The following is a 22,126-nucleotide window of genomic DNA, read 5'->3' on the forward strand; positions in this document are numbered from 1 at the left end:
ACAGCCCTTTTGCCAAGCTCGCCAGTGTGAACTCGGGGGCCACAAGGTCTGACACGAATTCCTTTATCTGCCTGATTGCCTCATCCCTCCCTTGGGCCGAGACATACTCTCCAAGCTTAGGGCTCAGATAACCTTTGAGCCCACTGGACACACTAGCCTCCGATTGAACCCAAGGCAAGAGGAGACGGGGTCTCTAATACTAGCAATTACCATGCCAAGGGAAGAAGAATGGAGGCTATTCTGTGCCCAGGCCCAACCGAGCAGCCTGCCAGAGTTCAGACTCGCCTTCCTTCAGTATGGGCTGAAAACAACCCACCCGGACTAGCCCAAAATCAGGCCTCTATCATTTTTGAACTGATCCCAGGAGCCCAACCTCAGAGGCAAAGACAATACCCCCTTCCACAAGAAGCTAAGATCGGCATCCAAGAACAGCTGACCAAACTCAAAGAAGGGGGTATTCTAGTCGAGTGCCAGTCAACCTGGAATACCCCACTCCTGCCAGTCAAGAAGCCAGGAGGGGGATACTGACCAGTTCAAGACCTGGGGGCCATCAACAAGGTAACCACCTTTTTGCATCCAGTGGTTCCGAATCCATACACCCTCCTCAGCCAAATCCCATGGTTGGCCAGATGGTTCACTTGCCTAGATTTGAAGGATGCCTTCTGCCTCTGCTTAGCTCCCCAGAGCCAGCCACTATTTGCCTTTGAATGGTCTGAACCTGATACAGGGCTCCAGATGCAACTGATTTGGACACGCCTCCCACAGGGGTATAAACACTCACCAACCCTCTTTGGGGAAGTGCTGGCCACCGACCTCCCCAGCTTCCCAAGAGAGGCCGCACGATGCACCCTCCTCCAGTATGTGGATGACCTCCTCCTCGCCAGTGACGCACAAGAAGACTGCACAAAAAGCACCAACGCCCTCCTACAGCTCCTGTCAGACTCGGGATACCGAGCCTCATGGAAGAAGGCACAAATCTGCCAACAACAGGTCTGATACCTTGGTTTCCTCCTCACCCAAGGGAAAAGAGAACTAGGGCTGGAGAGGAAAAGGGTCATCATCTCCCTGCCACAGCCCCAGACAAAAAGGGGCCTACGAGAATTCCTGGGGGCTGCAGGATTCTGCCGCATCTGGATACCTGGGTTCTCGGCAATAACAAGACCCCTTTATGATGTCTTAGGGGGACCAGATGGAGAACCCCCTGCCTGGACTGAGGAAGCAGAAGCCGCTTTCACAGAGATAAAGACCACCCTGGGGTGGGCTCCAGCCATGGGCCTACCAGATGTAGAAAAACCCTTCAATCTCTTTATTCATGAAAAGGAAAAAATAGCGCTCGGGATACTCACCCAGACTGTTGGACCCTGGCAATGGCCAGTTGCTTACCTGTCAAAGAAGCTGCACCCCATGGCCACGGGATGGCCACCGTGCCTCAGGGCGCTGGCAGCCACAGTCCTACTCATCAAGGAGGCGGACAAACTTACCCTGGGGCAATAACTTAATGTCAAGGTCCCTCATGCAGTTGTGTCCCTCATGAACGCACAGGGACACCGCTTCCTTTCCAACTCTCAGCTAGCACAATACCAAGGGCTCCTCTGCAAAAACCCACGGGTCACCCTTGAAACAGTAAGGACATTAAATCCAACAACTTTTCTCCCCACGGAAGACAGGGAACCAGACCATGACTGCTCCGAGGTGACTGATGAACTCTACGTGAGCCGTCCAGATCTGCGGGATCAAGCCATAAAGAATCCAGAGCTCATGCTGTTCAGCGACGGCAGCAGTTACCTACAGGAGGGTGCCCAGAAGGTGGGTTATGCAGTAACCACAACCACTGAAGTCCTAGAAGCTAAGGCATTACCAGCTGGATGGTCAGCTCAACGGGCTGAATTATATGCCTTAGTCTGAGCCCTCACCCTCGGTGAAGGCAAGTGAGTCAACATCTATACTGACTCTCGGTATGCCTTTGCTACTGTACATATACATGGGGCCATCTACAAGGAAAGGGGCCTCCTAACCGCAGCAGGAAAAGCTATTAAGAACAAAGAGGAGATACTGAGACTCCTCGAAGCTGTCTGGCTTCCAGAGGAAGTAGCAGTCCTGCACCGTAAGGGACAGCAGAAAGGAGACGACCCCACAGCGCAGGGAAATTGTCTGGCAGATGAGGCAGCCAAGACCACAGCCAGTGAGGACATGGACAGAGCCGCTTCCCTCACCATGGCCCTAACACCCCTGGAAGAAGTCCCTCCACCCAGTTACACTAAAAAGGAAAAGGAATGGGCCATGGCTGAGGGAGCCACCCTGACTGAAAAGGGATGGTGGATGATGCCGGATGGGTGCATCTTTGTTCCAACAGCAACTGGAGGGCATCTAGTCAAGGAATACCACCAACTCACTCATCTGGGGAAAACTGCATTAGAGGCCCTTCTCAAGAAGCACTACTACATCAGTCAGCTGCCAGCACTGTGCCGAGCAACGAGTGAACGGTGCATAACATATGCTAAAAATAATGCTCGGTCTGCACCATGGCCCCCGCCAGGTGTCCAGAGGATAGGAGCAACCCCCTTCGAGGATCTAGAGGTAGACTTCATAGATGTGCAGCCAAGCAGGGGGTTCAGATATCGTCTAGTAATAGTATGCACATACTCTGGGTGGGTTGAAGCCTTCCCAACCAGGACGGAGCAAAGCCGGGAAGTAGCTAAAGTCCTCTTGTGGGAGATCGTGCCCCGGTTCAGCCTGCCATTAACAATCCATAGTGACAATGGACCTGCATTTGTGGCAGACATTGTACAGGTCTTGACCAAATCTCTCAACATCACCTGGAGACTCCACAGTGCTTACCGGCCCCAAAGGTCAGGGAAAGTAGAGCGAATGAATTTCACCCTTAAGGGAACCTTAGCAAAGTTTTGTCCAGAGACTAACCTCCCATGGCCGGATCTGCTACCCCTAGCTCTTCTGCGTGCTCGCTGCACCCGAGACATTAGGTTTCTCCCCATTCGAATTAATATATGGACGGCCTCCCCCATGCCTGGGGAGCCTTCCAGGAAACTTGCATCAGGTTGGAGATAAAGGAGCAGCTTCAGGCCCTGGGGGCCACCCTAAATAAATTACAAAAGTACACCATTGAGAGGGCCCCAATCTCCTTAGGGTCTCAAGTACACTCCTTCCAGACAGGGGACTCAGTTTGGGTCAAAGATTGGAAGAAAGACCCCCTCAAACTGCAGTGGACAGGGCCCCACACTGTTGTTCTAACCGCCCCTACTGCCCTCAAGGTCTCAAGTGTCACCCCATGGGTCCACCACTCCAGAGTGAAGAAAGCTCATCATTCGGATGAGGAGCCGTGCCAGTGGAGAGTCCAGCCAGACTTCACGAACCCACTCTGGCTTCACCTTCGACGAGACCCCACCTACTGATGGACACCTGTTCACCATGGTCCCTGGCTCTCATCATGGTGTGATTTCCCTCATCTTGGGAGTCGGACTCTACACTGTTGCCCCTCCTGACTGGACTTTCCCCCAGAGGCTTACTATTGTCATTGCTTATTGGGTGTCCCTAGGGTGTATTACTGCACTTACTTGTCCACAGGTTTTGTCTGCTGATGGGTTAGCCATGATGGCTCCCTCTACCTAAGGTCATAGATCCCACTTTTATTGGCCCTCTGCTGTCTACTCCGAGCGCATTTCACCATGGTTTTCTTGGCCCCAGTCAGTCCCAGTCTTCTGCTACCTGGTGTGCTGTTCCTCCTCACTGCCTCTAGCTTGTTCGGCAAGGCAAGGGGGGCAAACTCTCGTATCACTGTTACTGGCAAATGGACTTTCCAGCTTATCCCCCTCAATCCCGCACCAGTGCCCCCACTGACTTCTTCCACCTGGGATGGGCACACACCAAAGGTTAACCTCCATTTTGATGGATGCCAGCTTCTTGATACCTCCTGGGAACCTCACAGATGGTGTTCCTACCATGGCCCTCATTCAGGTTACCGGCTGGTAGATATCTACATCTGTGGGGGCCCTACGCCTCAACAGCCAAACACCTGCCCTTAGTTCTGCTCGCAAGCCTGGGGATGTGAGTCATGGGTGGCGACTTGACTGGGAATTGAACGATGGTCCACCAGGTGGCGCCTCAAACAGTGCAGTGACATCCGGATTTCCTTGTCACAGAATGCCACCCCATCTTCTTGCCCTAACAATCACTGTATACTGATCACCCTCTCAGTCTTAGAACCCAATGCCACATCATGGGCTACAGGAATCATTCTCCTGTTGGGCCAGTATCACCCTATGGGGACCGACTTCATGACCAAATTTATGATTAAGTCCAAGCCTTACAGTCAACCCCTAGAGTCAGACAGAAAATAACTTGCCCTGGCGCATCCCTGGGTCCCCCATCCACACACAGCAAGCATCTATAGCACAGCTGTTAGGTATGATTAATGCCTCCCACCAAGCGCTTAACCACTCAAATCCACCCCTAGAGTCTGACTGCTGGATCTGTATGGAGCCCAGTCCCGTCCAATACCTAGGTGTCATCCTCAACCAGTCCACCATGTCACCTCCCACCTCGGCACCAGGGACCTCAGATTATCCCTTTCTGGCTCCAGTACCACTGTATGGCAATTCTTCCTCACCCATCATGGGCCACAGTTGGGTCTGTGTGCCTAACAACACTTTTCTAGCTTGTGATCAAGGTGTAAACATCTGCATCACCCCGTGCGTTCAATCATGCATGCTTGTCAGTCTTCAGTCCTCCCTGGGAGCAATGCCCCACTCATACGGAGACCTCCTAGCCGCCCTCAATGCTCCCCCACGGCCATCCCTCTCATCGTGAGCCTGCTGGCCGCATCAGGTGTTGCCCTCCACGCCACTGGCGTCGGGATGTTTCAGGTTCAGTACCAGGGGTTAACTCAACAACTCACGGTGGATTTTTGCACCCTCACTCAGTCGGCCCTGGCCCTGAAGCACCAACTCGATTCACTGGCCTCAGTGGTCCTCCAAAACAGGCGCGGGCTCGACTTGCTCACAGCCGCGCAAGGGGGCCTCTGCCACTTCTTACAGGAGGAATGTTGTTTCTATGCTAATGAGTCGGGAGTGGTCCAAGAAACTCTGACCCAATTACAGGAACGAGTACATCGCCAGTGGGAAACACTCCAGCAGACAACTTGGTGGGATACCCTCTCACAGTGGTTCACCCCCCTTGTCAGCCCCCTCCTATTGCTTCTCCTCATAGTGGCATTTGGTCCTTGTATTCTTAATGCCCTTACTAGGTTTATCACTACTCAAATTGCTAAAATCAGACTCCATTACTCCTTACTCACTATCGCTCCTTAGAAGATGAAGATGATGCCCTCTAAACTAGGTGATTAAAGGGGCATCAAAGGGGGGAATGATAAGGAAAATCTATGTCCTAAGATGGCCGACCGAGCCAGCGAGAGAGTCCAGTTCTTGCCCCGGGACTCTTCCGGGTTCTTCTCCCTGCTCTGCTTCTCGCATGCACCAATCTGGGTCCTTCTCCCTGCCCCGCTTCGCGCACGCGCCAAAAGTGCCAAGTATGCAGAAGTAGAAGTGTATAAATTGCCCCCTTTGTTTGTGCTCAGGGCTCAGACCTTTGGAGATCACTCTCCTCTGAGCCTGCCAGCGTTAAATAAACCTCCTATCCTCCAAGATCTCCAGGTGCCACTTGGTTCTTCTGTCGAGCAATCCAGTCCAGGTTCCATAACAGTACCTTAAATCATCTCTTGGTTCTGTTTAAACTTTCTCCCCTCTACTAGGTTCCAAAACACTAAGACTGTTATATATCCCAAAGGAACATAGCAGATTTGGCTTCATTCCATGGAGTTACTGAGATCCAAAATAGAATGGTGTAAGTGTGCAGGATATAGCTTCAGAATCAGCCATGATCCCATATGTCTATAGGGCCTTTGGTTAAGGACATCAATGCCCGATGCAGGACAAATATTTTTAAACGTGATAATAGCCTCCAGGCATACCAATCTCAAATAAATAAACATATTATCACAAAGAATTACTAAAATATGTATTATTAAAGAATATGTGATTCTTCTATACAAGACAAGAGAACAATGAGATGGATAAAGCTCCTAAGAAATGTTAAACATAGTAAGTAGGCTAGCAGCTTTCGAGAAATGGGCAAAAATCATAGGATGTGTGTTAAACATAGACAATACATAAGTAGCTTGTGAGGCATAGGCAAATTTATAAGATGTGTTAAATATAAATGGTAAGTTAGTAACCTGAAAGACATGTTAAAAATGAACGGTACAGGGGCGCCTGGGTGGCTCAGTCGGTTGAGCATCTGCCTTTGGCTCAGGTCATGATCCCAGGGTCCTGGGATGGAGCCCCACATCGGGTTCCCTGCTTAGCGGGGAATCTGCTTCTCCAACCCCTTCTCCCTCTGCCCTCCCTCCTGCTCGTGCTGTCTCTCTCTCTCTCTCTTTCTCTCTCAAATAAATAAATAAATAAAATCTTTTTAAAAAATGGATAATGAAATACATGCAAGAACAAACAAGAATACTACTTAGAGATAGAAAGGATAGAAAGTCATAGTTACGATTATGACTTTCTCAGCAGACATTTTTATGCACCATCTTTAAATTGGCCATTATTGGTGATATCCAGTATAGTCTCATTCCAGCCTCACATGTTCTGTGTCCAAAAAATGTAGGAGCTCATTGGAAATACACAGCTTCACTCCTATGTCTCTCTAATAGGGCAAGCGTGTGTTTTGGCCCTAGGTAACTTTCATCTTTGTACCCCATCCTTATTCACACCTCAACTTTGGTCTTCATCACTATGCCATCATCAGATAAGGATGATGTGGCAGAGAGAGAAAAAGAGACAGAGACAGAGAGAGAAGTTATATGAACATTGCATAACCCAGGATTTGGGGCTTGGGGTCTTCCACCCATGTACTCTTCCCTAAGTGTGTTTAACCTGGTGTCTGGTCTCTTCTTTTGCTTCTCATTGTGAGTTTTAGATTGATTTAATAAATCATGTTGTTTATCTTAATTTGGGCTGTAAGCATTTTCATTTTGGTTCTTCCAGGGTGGTAACTGGAGGCCAGCATTTCATCACGGTCATTTCCCATACAACAATACCTATAATAACAAAACTAATGGTATTTTAACAGATGATTATGAGCCTTCTATTGGCATAGTTGATATTTGTCAGAGTGTTTCTGAAAATTGATTTTGATAAGTGTTTTGAAGACAGTTTAGTTTAAAAACTCAATGAAAAGTGATTGTAGTATTAGATATCCATATAGACCACAGAATTAAGTTACGTAAATTATCAAATTATTTCATGATACTTGCAAAGAACTATTATGTACATTTATACACATATACATATATAATATGAATGTATATGTGTATTTGTATATATGTTTATATGTGCATACATACCCACATATCTACATGTAGATCTGTAAGTTCTCAGATTTTGATTCTAGCAAGAATTTAAAACCGTGAAAAGACAGGTGAAATTATTTCTCACCAAAATAAATTCAACAAACTTTTGTTCAGGACCTGTTTGCCAGCCGCAGAATCAAAATCAAAATCGATGTCATTCAACTTTTTTTTTTTTTTTGTCAGATATGTCAATATGCATCTACCTTTGCTATTAACTTTAGTTCACACCTTTTTGTTAAGGTGGTTACATGTTGTAAAAAATGCATAAATTTAAGTTATAGAGCTAATTGAAGAAAATATGTATTTTCCATATGTATTTTCCCCCTATCCGTGAGGAAAAGTGAAATCCCTTTTTACAGTTAATCATTGAAATAAATGCCATCACAAGTCATATTGTGTACATTTATGATACACTTTCACTATAAATCTAAGTAAGATAAGTAAAGTTTTTTGCTCTAGGTTTTGATTAGCAAGTTCAGCCTTAAAAGATCATTCGGTACAGTGTCAGCACATGAAATGATCTCTTGGTTCTACTTAAACCCCTCCCCCCAATTGCTATCTATCCAAACGTTAAAGATTCTGTATACACTTAAGTACATTAAGAATTCAGTATGTTACAGTTTAACATTATAACATTATAACAACAGTTTATAATTCCCCTGCAGCTTGAAAGTAGGTGTCTTTCTCCTCCTTTGCCATGGGTACATCTGACTCAAACACAATCTGTGTCTCTGATAGGAACCAGCTGCTAGCTCTGCGGTGTCCAATCTGCAGCGGAGCTCCGCCAGCCTTTGGCCAGTCACTTTATTCAAATACCGATTTGTAGTGGGGCTGTAACACCCATAGTGGTTTCATTACAGAAATACAATGAAATCAGGAAGCAGAAATTCATGGAACTGATGAGTTTCCTTCCTAGTGGTGGCTAAAATTACTCTAGAGCAAACAAAATTGGACTGAGAGACACTGCCTGGAAGTCAATGCCTTCTTTCCTCAGGAATCCTTTGTTTTACAAGCAGCGGAGGGTAGTTGTCAATTCAGAGGGGGCAGCGGGTCGGGGTGTATACTTAAGCCAGGCCACCAAAGTTCAAATCCTTGCTGGGCTAGTCAGTTGTGTGGGACCTTAGGCAAGCCGTGTAATTTCTCTGGGCTTTGGTTTCTCCATCTGTAAAATGGGGATAGTTCATATCTCATAACATTGCTAAGTATTGCTAAAACAAAAACAAAACACAAAAAAACACCAAACAAAAAACCAAACAACCCCCAAAAAACAAAAACCAGAGTTGGGGGGGCAACCTTGAGCTAAAGCTGCATTTCAGGCATGTTTTAATCAAAATGGAAACTTGAGGGGTCTTGGGCCAGGTTTTTTAAAGACCAGAAAGTCAACTTAGTTCTTGGCCCATGGTTTGTTCTTAGGATCATAAATTAGGTCACAGTCACGGACTTTGAACACTAAATCAGATGAGCTAATTTTAACTTCTTCCACGTCATCTCAAAAGCTATTAGGAAACATTTATTAGTAATTTCTTTTAAAGACAACTGCCCAATAGGCAACCATTGTCTTTGGAATGAAAAATTAGATATTAAAAATTTATTGAACTATGATTTTATTATTAATTCTGTAAATTCAAAGGATGGTTATTATAATCCCTCCTGTGAGGTTTAGTTAATTTTTACATCTCTCTACATTATAATTTTATGAGGTATCTTACAGTGGTTTCAAATTATTTCATCAATCTTTGTTTTTAATTTATACAGTGGAATTTACTTGTTCATTGGTGTGAGTAATTTTCAGTATCTTGCCAAAACACTCTGTGGCAACTGAAAATACAAGTTGCTTATATGAGACTCTTCTGTTTGAGTGCAGTGCAACAAAAACAAATTATGCTGAAAACCCAACATCATTGAATTGTAGGCACTTATGTAACTAATTTAAAAATACTTTTATTTTCTGTAATTAAGAAGACAAATTTGACCTACATTTTTGGGGGGCAAATAATAGGGCAAAGCATATCTTATGGCTAGAATAATTTTCAGTTTCACTGTATTATTACTTATGTTTTTTTTATCTCCCCAACTTGACCAAATGCTTTATATCCCATTCAGCCCATCTTGTTGCAGAACTCACATATATTAGAAGCTTGATCAATATTTATAGACCAATTTTATTATTCTTATGTGTTCAGATTGTAGTTTAAAACTCAGGTTTATGAAGAAAAGTCCCATCAGTTTCCCAGAGTGTTGTGAAAATCTCTCCAGGAACTCATGGTGATCCCATGTTCAAAGTGCACTGTCAGACATTGATGCTGCTCAGCCCCTGGGGGCAGCTGGAACCCATAGGCTAAGAGTGAAGAGCAGCTTTCTCTAGTGCCCCTGGGCAGCCCAAGCACAGCAGGGTTTGAGAGGTGATGATGTGTCCTCTGGCAACAATGATATCAGGCTCTGCTGGTTGATGCTAGGTGTAGCCAATAAGGTGTCTTACTGTCTGGACATCTATGTCGGCTACCGGCTGCACAGCACACAGCATCCGTAAGGGTGCTGAAGGAGGTATGGGAGGAGTTCACTTTGCAGGAGTCCAAGAAGCTCTGCCATAGTCCAGGTTGATAAGACACAGATCCCCTTCTCCATTCCTAATCTGTATATTCACGTGTACACATACTGTCCTCCTATTGTGGCTACTATCTTTGCAACAATCCAATCCAGCTACAGACCTGCAGTGAATGCCCATTCTGCAAATCAGAGCTTCAGCATATTGCTATGAAAAAGTCTGATTAGATTTGAGATCATTGGCATTATTACAAGAAAATTCAACATTACATTGTCTTGGACAGAAAAAAATGTTTAATTTCTTTAAATATAATTTCCAACCATGGTAAATTTTTGAATTGTTGTAAAAATGGTTTTTACATTTTTATATATCACCTTTTTTTGTTGAAAGTGACTATCTAGAGATCAACTTTTTCATAAAAATATGAAATTATTTTACGTGGAATTTTATGCATATTTAATATTTAAATCACTTCTAATATTTTTCTATTTTTTTAACACATAGGTAATTGTAAAGAAAAGGCAGTTAAATGTTTACTAAACTCCAGGGAGCCATATCATTTTTTCTGTGACATAACTGGAAAATTTGGGGAAGCACCTTCCATTAGGGATTTTCGGTGATTCATAGGTGTTCAAGTTTCCTCAAAGTGTTTTCAAAACTGGGCAAGGACTTTTCTGCTGACTCTGTATGGCATAAGGATCACTCAGCTTCAAAGAACTTACTCCCTTCTTTCAACTGTAAAATACTCTAATACCATTTCACACGGTCCTATTTAATGGGGCCATGTGCAGTGTTTACACTCGAGTATGCACTAGACTGGAAAAGTGATCCACAGGCAGGCTCATTTCTGCCGGTTCACCCTCCGTGTTAACTGCCTTGGACAAAGTAATCATCCAGCTGTCTTATTCCGTCTTCTGCAGTAAGACCTCACCTGAGCCTTCCTTCTTCCAACCTGCGCTGCGGGCTGAGGGGTTGGTCTGGAGTAGCCGCCCAGCCCAGCCCGATCCTACTACACACTTTTCCCTTGCCTCTGGGCCACTTGCAAGCGCAACCACGCGCCCAGGTCTCCAGGCTTTTCCGGGGAGGCCTCCCGCCCTCAGCCAGGCTGGGTGGGTGCTGGGGGTGGTCTCGCAGACTTCTCGCGCTTTCCCTGCAGGTGCCCGGGAAGGTACAGGCACAGGCCAAAGCCGCCGTCCGGGATTTCTGCGAGGCGGGGCCGGCGCTCCCTGACCTCCTCCTCCCTCCAGGTTCTGCGCCCCCGGACTTGGCAGTGGCAGAAACCTGCCGAGAGTCCCAGCCCAGGGGGCGGGGAACTTGGACACCTGGGGCAATCGTTCAGGGTCTGCTGCCACCTTCCCCTCCCCCAGCCTCCGCTGGGGATGTTTATCTTGCCCTGTGCTCCTTGCTCTTTTCTCTTTCACTTTTCTTTTCGCTGGGGGTTGGGACTCCCTGGGTTCAGGGCGCCCATGGGGAACCCCGGCTGACTCGCTCGTTGCAGTCGAAGCCCATCGCCAGGGAAGGGAGCCGGGTGGCCGCGCCCGTCCGGCTGCGCCGCTTGCCGCCCCCAGCCCTGCAGCCCGGACTCGATGGAGGTAGAGTTCTGCTACTTCGCTCTGGGAGGGGAGGTGGTGGTGGTTGAAAAGGCGATGGAATTTTCCCCGAAAGCCTACGCCTCGGGCCTCTCCCAGCTCCGGGCGGACCCACCCGTTTCCCGCCACCAGCTGCGGGTCGCGCTGCCCCGCCCTGCCCTCTCACGGGGAACACTTGACCGCGACTTCAGTTTTCGGTTGCACTACGCACAGAGGTTTTTCCCCTGCTGACCCTTTATTCCTCCCGTGCCCTCTGCTCGCCATCCTCCACTTCCAGAGGTGCGCAGCTTGCTCGTCCGCTTGCGGGTCCCGCGCCGCTCCTCCGTGCGCTCGCGGTCTTTCGGTGTTGCAGGCAGCGGAGTGGCGGGAGGCAGCGCCCGGCGCCGGGCTCTCCCCTCCGCTGACTCTGCAGCTGACCCGCGGAGAGCAAGGGACGTGCGTCTGGCTGCCCCCGCCAAGCTGCCGGTTTCGGAGAAGACGCCGTCTGGCAGCACGGAGCGCTGAGTTCTGTACCTAACCGAGCTCAGAGAGTTCAAGAAAGGTACCGCAGCTCCCCGCTTCTTCCCTGCCGCCTCCCAAACTCCCTGTCGGTGGGCGCAAAGGTGTGTAGGGCCCTGCGCGTCTGTCGCTACCTTTGTTTGCAAAATCGAGTTACCCTCCTCTTCTTGAATAAGGACCCTTGTCCTCCTAGGGAGAGGAACTTGCAGAAATGGTTACTGCTGGGCAATCAGGCCTGGGTCTATATTCTCACTTCCAACCCTGGACAAGCCACTCATCTCTTAGAAAAGCAGTCTTAGTAACTTGGAAGAGATGCAGGAGACTTTAATTGCAATAAAACCCTTATCCAAGGTGGATTTAAATGAAAATCTGGTTGATTTTTTCCAACTGAGATTGCATTTTGCGAACGGATACGATTCATTTTAATTTATGTAATGCCGTGCATTTAAGATTTTGATAACTTCAACGTAGATAAAGCAAGGTTATTCTTAAACGATGCGTATTAACAGATTCTTAAACAGGGTGAGTCAGAAGTTTCAAAACTGGAAGTAAAGTGGTTGTCGTTAGCTGTTTTCCATTATGTTTTTTAAAGCTACTTTCTAATGTTATGACACGGGTGATGACTTGTAACTGATAGGCATCCTCATCTTCTCAGTGTGCCTAATGAGGTTTTACTGACTTGACTGAATGAACAGATTAGATCTGGATGGTTGTGGCATCCTGCAGTGGGATGGCTGTGAGGGGGACTGTTCTACTGAAAGCAGCAAGGTGATATATGGATTCAATTTTTAAACTCCTGTTGTTTTATTGAAAAGCAGTGTGGTGGGCAAGGTAGACAGAGGAAGGTGGTACAAAGGAAAGAACATAAAGAGATATAAAGGAAGGGACTGAAAAAAAAAAAAGCAACAGGCTTCTTAGATTTAAAGTGACGAAGAATTTAAAATTTTATGTAATCAAGTTAAGAAGTCTCAGAAAGTTTTAAAGGTTTGTTATGATTGTGTTTTAAGGTCACATTCTTCCATCTCTCCCTGTGTTTTCTCCTCTCAAAGTTTTAGTCATACTCAGAATGGCTGCAGTATCATCTGCTCTGTGACAGAGTGACACAGAGGAGATAGGTTGGTCACTGGTCCTGAAGCTCTAGTAAGCAGTGTTCCCATACTTTGTTTTTTTAACTTATTATTAATCTATTAATGTATATATTATTTTTTATTAAGTAAGCTCTACACCCAATGTGGGGCTCGAAGTCACTTCCCGGAGATCAAGAGTCACATGCTCTACTGACCGAACCAGCCAGGCGCCCCTTCCCATACTTTGGATTCACTATTCTCCGACAGTCTGGAGTAGGAACTCCAGAACCTGGTTTGAAGTTGTAGTCCTGAAATTTGGAATTTTACTGCAGATTTTGGTGGGCTTAAAGAAAATGATTTGATGCTTTTTGTTTTCACCCATGAGATTCAGTTATAAATGTCAGCAGCTCTATTGCAAGACATACTAGTTGTTAATGAAATACATGTTTATCAACTTCTATGAAGGAGGGAGAAAATCAGTGGTTTAAAGTTTATTGAAACAGAGTTTGATAATTAGAGGATTTTAAACCCCAGGAGGTTCTCCATCTCAGGTTTGCTGGCTCTGAGTAGATTTCAGGAAGGCTATGATTGAAGCCCTGAAATGTTATGGATAAGTGGATTTTTCTTAGGAAAATGTCCACAACTCTAATTAGGTTTTTAAGTGGGTCTTGAACCACAACTAGTTTTAAAAACATCTTAAAACTTAGAAAACTGTCCTTTTCTTCATTTATCTCTTAGAGTTTACTGTTAAGTTTGCTCATTAGGTAGCTATTCTTTTGAAGTTTAGTTAATGATACAGAGAGTTCTGTCTTTCTGCCAGGAACTTGAATTATGGGAAATAATATGAATTATAGCTGATAATTGTTGAGTTCTTATTATGTACTGGACGTTGTTCCAAGTATGTATTTTTAAAAATCATCATAATAAAGTTATGTGGTGGTAGGGACTATATTATACTGCTGAGAAAATTGAAGCATAGGGTAATAAATAACTTTCCCAAAGTTACAGAGCTAGGTAAGTGGTAGAACTGAGGATTTGAACCCGGACAGATTTAAGATCACGGGTATTTAGGAAGAATGATATTTCCATATAAGTATTTCCCACAATTTGGCGGTGACAACTAACCACGACTTCATTTTGATGGACGCAGTGTTATAATGATAGAATGTTGGTTTTCAAGTAACACTGCTTATATAGTACTTGCATGATTGACATCAATCATTAATTATATATTTAAAGATTAGCTTTATGATCAACTAGTATTCACATGAGTGTCCATATGTGTTTGGTTCCTTGGAGAAACTTCTTTCATGGTTCCTGAATGAAAACATTAATTTGCATCAGTTTTTGCTGATAGGGCTTGGCATAGGTACATGTGGATTGATCTGTATGCTGAATTTATCCATCTCCCTGTCCATTCATCCATCCAAGTGGAAAGCTGGGGTTCATGGAGAGATCAGAACAGAAGCCTTTCCCATTATATCACAACCGAGGTGGTGTAGTCAACTATTTGAGAAGCTTTTTCAGAGGCTTTATGGTATGAAGGTTGGCAAGAGGCCAGCTGCTTTCCTTAGTTCAGTATTAGCTCTTTGGTTTACTTACACAGTGATTGCAGATTACTACATGAGGCTATTGAGATTGAATAATGCTTAAGTGCTTGCTGCTATCCTATTTGAATGGATTGAGTGTAAAAATTCCATAGGGAAGTTGGAAGAACCTTTGTGGTTTTAGCTAGTCCTGCAGTATATTCACTACTAGCTATTTAATGGTGAATTTTACTAATCATTATTATTATTATTTTTTAAAGATTTTATTTATTTTTCAACAGAGAGAGAGAGACAGCGAGAGAGGGAACACAAGCAGGGGGAGTGGGAGAGGGAGAAGCAGGCTTCCCGCTGAGCTGGAAGCCCGATGTGGGGCTCGATCCCTGGATCCTGGGATCATGACCCGAGCAGAAGGCAGACGCTTAACAAACTGAGCCACCCAGGCGCCCTTTACTAATTATTATTAATTATATATTTATTATTTTGCTTTACCTTTTTTTTTTTCTTCAAGTTCCTCACTACTGGAATCGGATGTAGGAAATAAGAAGCTCTTTGGTCTCATTTCAATTCAGCAGTGTTATTCGTAGTCGTTTTATATCTGGAGGCAGGGTATACATATACATATATTTTTCAGTGTTTTATCCCACTGTGACTCTAGTAGTGTCTTGTGGGTCATTTTCGAAAGGACCAAAATATACATATGTACATATATGCATATGCATATATGTATGGGTGTGTGTGTACAAAATGTATATTTTGTATATAGACCATATAAAAATGGATTAAAAAAGTCTGAATGTGTATTCGCTCATCATTTTCTAGTAATACATAGTTGCTTCTTCTCCTGATGCTAAGGTTTCTCCAAGTGCTAACAGACTGCAGAGGGGATCAGGAGAGTGACAGAAAGTATTTTGTTAAATAAAGGAATTGAAACTGAAAATGATCCTACAAGAAGAAAATATGATGGTTGTAAGGTTGGTGGGGGCGGGGGGAGCTCTACTTATCACAGTGGCACAGGAAAGAAGCCCTGTGATACATTCAATAATCCCTTGTATCATTTCATTCTCACTGGGCATTTTGCTTATATGCCTTCTAATAGAAATTCAAGAAATGAAATACCCCTTGGGCACTGTTAGCTCTGACCTCTAAAATATTCAATTATTCTTTAATTGAACATTTTATAGTTAGAAAGTTTACAATATGTTTTTCCAACTTCCGTGTTCTTCTTACTCTTCTGCAACAAAAAGTATATACATTTAAATTTAATTTTTAAAATAATTCTGTTAAAATTATCCTTTATGTTATTTTAAATATTAGTACACAGGTAACCAAAGTAATTCATTAACTTTTGATAAGTAATTATGAGGCATAAAACTAAACTATACTGGAAATGTGTATCATACATGTAGGTATGGGTAGTGTTGATATCAATGCTTTCCTGAAAGAAGTTTCTCTAATATCAGTTTTTCAAATTGCCCCTTTATTTGGCACCCTGGGGAGGCAAGACATATGGTGAGATTCTGAATGGGAGAGAGATGTGCCTTCCTTTGGTAAAATGGGTGAAGGGTAATTATGAAAGGGGAAGTGGGAAAAGAGAACTTGCCAGAAACTGCTTGCTGTTGGCACATTTCAGGCATATCACTTATAAAAAAGGGTTCCTATGGAAATAGTGGATCCGGAAATTGGTTCCTTTAGAACTCTCTATATCCATACAGCCCTTGGAAAGCTGTGGGGTTCCCCAGGGGTACCTGTTTTTTACTTTGAAGATCTCTGATCTGGTTCAGCCTGTTGCCCGCCCTCCTAAGGTTGGTTTGTAGATTGCCAGGGCTCATTTTGCTTAAAACAGAGACTGTGTGTGTGTGTGTGTGTGTGTGTGTAGGGGAGGGAGGGGTAAAGAACTGGCAGCTGCAGAGGCTTCCCACTGAGAGCGGGGGTTGGGAGGGGAATAGCTTCCAGCCAGGCTTGGGGGATTGGATAGCCTTCCCAGCCTGGGCTCCTCTTCCATGCTAGTTCCAGTCACACTTCTCTGTGCTCTAGACACACTTGCTATTCCTGCTCACTCCTCGTCATCCTTCCTGCGCCCTGCTGAAAGCATCCGACCTCCATAACTGTTGCCGCCCCTTTATACTGCCCAGGTGGAATTATTTTTTCCCTTGTATGAAGAATTTCTTTGTTGCTGTGATAACTTTTGTCTCTGTAAGTTCATCTTGTTATGTGTGTCTCTACAGTCACATTTTGAATAAAGTATTGACAGTGTGAGCCCAGCCCAGGGTTGGTCACATGGTTGATTTGTATTGACTTCAATGAGAGTCAGGACATTCAGCAGTTTGACAACTAAGCAGAGGAGTGTAAAACAGGTAGAAAACAACAGAGCAAAAACAATGATGGACTATTATAAAAACAGTATTTGGGGGAAATCAGTCTGGGGTAGGATTTATTGAAGAAAAAACAAATTGGAGATAAGGAACCCAGCCAGAAATCCATTGCAGTCCTTCAGCGGTGCAGTCTCATTCCTGTTATCTGCTCAAGGACAGAGCCTTTAGTAATTCATTCTTTCTATCATCAATTTTTGTCTCTCTGTAATGGGTCTTTCCCATCACTATAATTTCTCCCATAAACAACAACAAAAACAACAAACAGCTGTCTTTGGCCTCATGTTTCTCTCCAGCCACCACCTGGTTTTTCGGTCCCCATTTTCAATTCTACTTTCTGTCTCCAATTTCTCTCTTCTCACTGTCTCTTGAACCAGGCAGGCTGTCATCCCCACTACTCCACTAAAACTGTCCTTGTCAGAGGTACTAAGCCCCGCCATGTTGGATTCCGCGGTTAGGGCTTGATTCTCTTCTGGTGCACTCTTTCAGCAGAGTTTTTTTCAGAGTTTTTCATTTGGCTTCCAGGCAGTCCCCCCTCTCCTGCTTGTCCTTCTGCCATACCATCACCCATTTCAGTCTCTTGCTGGTTGCGTTTCCCTAACCTCTAAACAGAGGAGTCAGCGGGCTCAGTCTCTAGGTCCTTTGTCTGTGTAACTCACTCCCTTGGTGATCTCATCCAGCCTCGTAGTTGTTAATGCCTTCCTAGAGTGGTGATTTCTATATCCGGTCATGACCTCCCCCTGAACTCCAGACTCGTATACACAACAGTCTAGTTAGTATTCCTGAGGAGGTGTCTAGGACTCACTGGATTCCTGGCTTAACCCCCAAACTGCTTCTTCCACTGTCTCCCTCCTCTTACTTGGTGGCAGTTCCATTCTTTGAGTTGCATAGATAATCACTTAGTTCATCTCAGAGGTGTCCTTACTTCTCTTTTTTTCACCCCCCACATTTTAATCTGCCACCAGGTCGTTTAGCTGTCCCTTCAGCGTATATCCCACATCTGACTTCTCACCTGCTTCACTGCTGCCACCTGTATCCAAGCTACTCTTGTCATGCCTCAAGGTATCACTGCAAGATTGGTCTCCCTGCTGCTATACTTGCCCCTCCCCCCCAGTCTGTTCTCAGTGGGACACAGCAGCCAGAAAGCTTCTGTTTATTTGCCCTGCCTGCATTAAACAAACAAACAAACCCACAAAACAAACAAGCAAACCCTCAAAACAAACAAACAAACTCCCAGAAACCACTGGCTTAACAAATAGTAATTTGTTACTTGTCATGATTCCGCAGTCTGGGCTACATTCAGCTCCTTAGCTCTTACTAGGCCCCAGGGGAGGAAACATTCCGGAAGGTTTCTTCATTCCTACGTGTGGCACCTCATCTGGGCTGGCTGGAAAGTTAAAGCCCCCTCCTTTGAGTCTTTCTTTCTTTTCCATAAGAACTAGCTCTCGTCAGCAGCTGAGTAAGCCACTTCCTGCTCTGAGTTTGGGATCTAGGGACCTTTTGTGTCTTTCCTTTTGTTTACCTGGTGGTGAGTTTTTTGTGGGTTTTTTTTTTTTTTAAGTACAATTTCTTTTAAATCTTGAAGGCTTCCTATAAATTTTATTGAGGTTCACTCCCTTAGAGAAGGACGTACCCATTAGACTCTCATGACACACCCCTCTTTACTTTGGCTGCAAGTCAGAATGCTGTAGGAGAAACCCTTTCAGAATGCTGTAGGAGAAACCCTTAAGGTTTTTCGAAGCATTTTTGTCCTGCTGACTGGGTCTATGAGGCACTACCTTCATCTAAGGTCTTGATGAGGCATCTTCCAGCCACGCACTTGATTTGATCTTTAACCTGAGAGCACATTGTGCTAATAGACCCTGGATTTGAATTTTGTCCTAGGACTGCTTCTTTCTTTGAGAATCTTCTGCTGTCTGGAGAGGCAAGAATGACAAAAAGTTTTCTTTTCTAAGCTGGCAAATCCTGGGTTGAACAATTTTCTCTAAATCCCACTTGAACACTTTAGTTCATCTTTGTCTTCCTGTAATCAATCTTGGGCAGCTAAATGGAGCCAGTTATCATGCTCAGAAATCTTCTTAGTCAGGTCCACAAGTACATTAGATATATTTTCTTTCTTCTGTATTATTGCAGTGTTGCCAGGCATTTGGCCACAGTGTAATGTGTTGCCCTCTCTCCAGCCACCAGTAAGAGGTTCATCATTGCCTTTCTAACTTTGACTAGAAAGAGTAGCTTTGCTGCATTTCAGGTGTCTACCCACCACCTGATCTCATTAACAGTTTTAGTATCAGTTTTTAATTGCTATGTGATAAACTCCTCCAAAACTTCATGGTGTGAAACAAGAACCATTTTATTTGTTCAAGGTTTGGAGGTTAGAAATTTGGACAGGACACGGTGGTAATGACTTGTCTCCATTCCACAGTGTCTGTGGTCTCAGCTGACTCCAGTGTCCAAGGACTGTCTGAGATGGCTCAAGACGTTGGGTCAGGCTGTTGGTGGGTTCTTTCATTCTATTACACTTGGCCTTTCCAAATGGCTAGATTGGGCTTTCTCAATCTAGAAAGATGAGATTGATGATGGTCTCAGGGTTGTCAGACTTCTTATATAGTATCCAGCTTCCATAAAAGAGGAAGTGGGAGCTGCAAATCCTTTTAAGGCCTGGGTATAGAATTCCCAGACTTTACATTTGTTTCATTCTGTTGGGAATAGCAAGTTAGAAGGCCATCCCAGATTCAGTGGGAGAGGACATAGACTCTACCCCTCGCTAGGTAGCTTGTCATGCTTGTTCAACGAGGGATGGTGCCGATGATGGCAGCCATCTTTGGAGATGATCAGCCACACATTGTGATCCTGTTAAAACATTAATTAGGTCATGCTCCTCCTCCATTCAAAACCCTCCTTAGCCTTTTCACCTCACTTCTGTAAAAGCCAAATTCCATTGCAAAGGTCAGTAAGGCCCTAAGTGATTTTTATCTCTGTTATCTTACCTACTATTCTTCCACTATTTCAGTCACACTGACAACCTTTCTCCTCATCACACATACTGCTCTGTTCTTATCGAAGTGTCTTGAACTTGCTGTTCCCCTACTTAGACTGCTCTTCTCTCAGATATAGCCTATTCCCTTACCTCATTGGCTTGGTTCAGTATCCCATTTGTGGTGAGGTTTTCCCTAACTCATGTACTTCCTGTTGCACTCCCATCAGCACTGTGTTTAAACTCTCTTCCATACACCTATAACTATCTGACATACTACTAGGTTTATAACTACTAGGTTTATAATACTTTCTAAAACTCTTAGGGTCAGATATGTTTGGAGTTCAGATTTTTTCAGTTTTTGGAAAGGTAACAGTTACTGACTGAATTATGTGTCCCTTCCTACCCTACCCTGAAACCCCCATGCAAGAGAGGCTTACTCTTTTAGAAACTTTCAAATATGCAATACAGTATTAACTATAGTCACCATGCTGTACATTACATTCCCATGGCTTATTTATTTTATAACTAGAAGTTTGTACCTTTCAACTCCTTTTACCCATTTCACCCATTCCTCAACCCCCTGCCTCTGGCAACCACCCATCTATTTTCTGTATCTATGAGTTCATTTTTATTTATTTATTTTTTTAATATACCAGTCTTTAAAGAGTCACTTCCTCTGTGAAGTTCTCCAGGCAAAGCCCCAACTTTACCTCCTCTCAAGCCCCCTAGAAATATTGACTACATTTCTCCTTTGTTTTTGTCCCCTCCTGATGGGTACCTCTCTAATAGTATCGGCAGTATTTTATTATATTGACTTGTTTTCAGATTGATTTTCCTCTTGAGTGAATGATGAAAGTGGTACCAAGAATGACAAGAATTGTGATGATGGGGTTGGAAGGGCTGGAGTTTGGGAAACGCAGCATCCTTGTGTGCCTAGCACCTTGCCTGGCACATAATCGATCTTTTTTTTTTTTTTTTTTTTTTTTAAGATTTTATTTATTTATTTGAGACAGAATGAGAGAGAGCACATGAGAGGGGGGGAGGGTCAGAGGGAGAAGCAGGCTCCCTGCCGAGCAGGGAGCCCGATGCCGGACTCGATCCAGGGACTCCAGGATCGTGACCTGAGCCGAAGGCAGTCGCTTAACCAACTGAGCCACCCAGGCGCCCTCATAATCGATCTTTAATAATGTTATTTTTGCTGTCCATATCTATCACATATTGCTGAGGGGCCAAGTGATAAAAGGTTTTGAGAAAAGGAGTTTGACTAGATTTGACCGGAAATAAATCATCAATGATCAGATAGCTGTTGGAAAACCAATACCAGCATATTGTCAGGGTCAGGAAGGGAAATAGAATTTCCTGAGGATCTAATTTGGGCCAGACTACTGATAGAATCCTTACATTCATTTTTAGGATGATGCATATGAGCTTTTTTAGATCAGCATGAGCCTATTAGAACTAAAAAAAAGAGGGAGGTGCTGTTTAATATTTTGTGCCAGTTTTTATTGAGGGGATCATTTTATAAATTGCAAAGTAAATCCTTCAGTAAATGAAAGGAAATAGAAACAAGACACACCCTATTCTTTAAAATTTTTTAATAGAAATTTTTTCATTTTCTTAATTCTATTTGCCAATTATTTTGAAAAAAAATATTTCAAAATACAAAAAAGATGAAAAAATTTTTGTAAAAATAGTAGTACTGTTAATATTTAATTTATTTAGTGCTCCTTCTCCTGAGAATCCAAGGAAACAAATACATAGACATAACAACTTTATTATGTCACTTTAAAATTTGCAGTAATCCCAGATGTCAGATTTTTAAGAATCTGTATTTTATATCATTAGACTTTACCCCTGGACTCTTCTCATTGTTTTGTGAAGGACTTCTAAAACTTCAGACCTGTGGTTTTATGATGGCTGATTTAGATTTGATATTGAGGTATCTCTCTTCTAAACCTTGACCTTTCTTAATTCAAGACACATTACTTTTAGCCTCTGCAGTTTATAAAGTATTGGCTCCCAGGCTATGGTTTTGAATCAAGTAGGCTTACAACGGACCAGAAACCTTCCTAAAAATAGCAAATATTTATTGAGCACTTTTTCAGTGCATG

General features: G+C 44.0%; 1 protein-coding gene across 5 annotated transcripts in view; it reads left to right on the forward strand.

Annotated features, from left to right (window-relative positions):
• The first annotated feature begins 11,080 nt into the window (after nucleotides 1-11,080).
• Nucleotides 11,081-22,126, forward strand: part of IL15 (interleukin 15) — a 77,736-nt gene continuing 66,690 nt past the window's right edge. For 2 of the 5 annotated variants that reach the window (XM_078069257.1, XM_036105226.2), the window contains exon 1: nucleotides 11,083-11,560. The gene's annotated coding sequence lies outside the window, so the exon portion shown is untranslated. Of the gene's footprint in view, nucleotides 11,561-11,768; nucleotides 12,099-22,126 lie in introns of those variants that run through there. The other 3 variants (XM_078069259.1, XM_036105221.2, XM_036105228.2) reach the window with 2 other exon arrangements.

Source organism: Halichoerus grypus, chromosome 3, assembly GCF_964656455.1.
Source record: "Halichoerus grypus chromosome 3, mHalGry1.hap1.1, whole genome shotgun sequence".
In the NCBI taxonomy this organism is placed as follows: Eukaryota; Metazoa; Chordata; class Mammalia; order Carnivora; family Phocidae; genus Halichoerus; species Halichoerus grypus.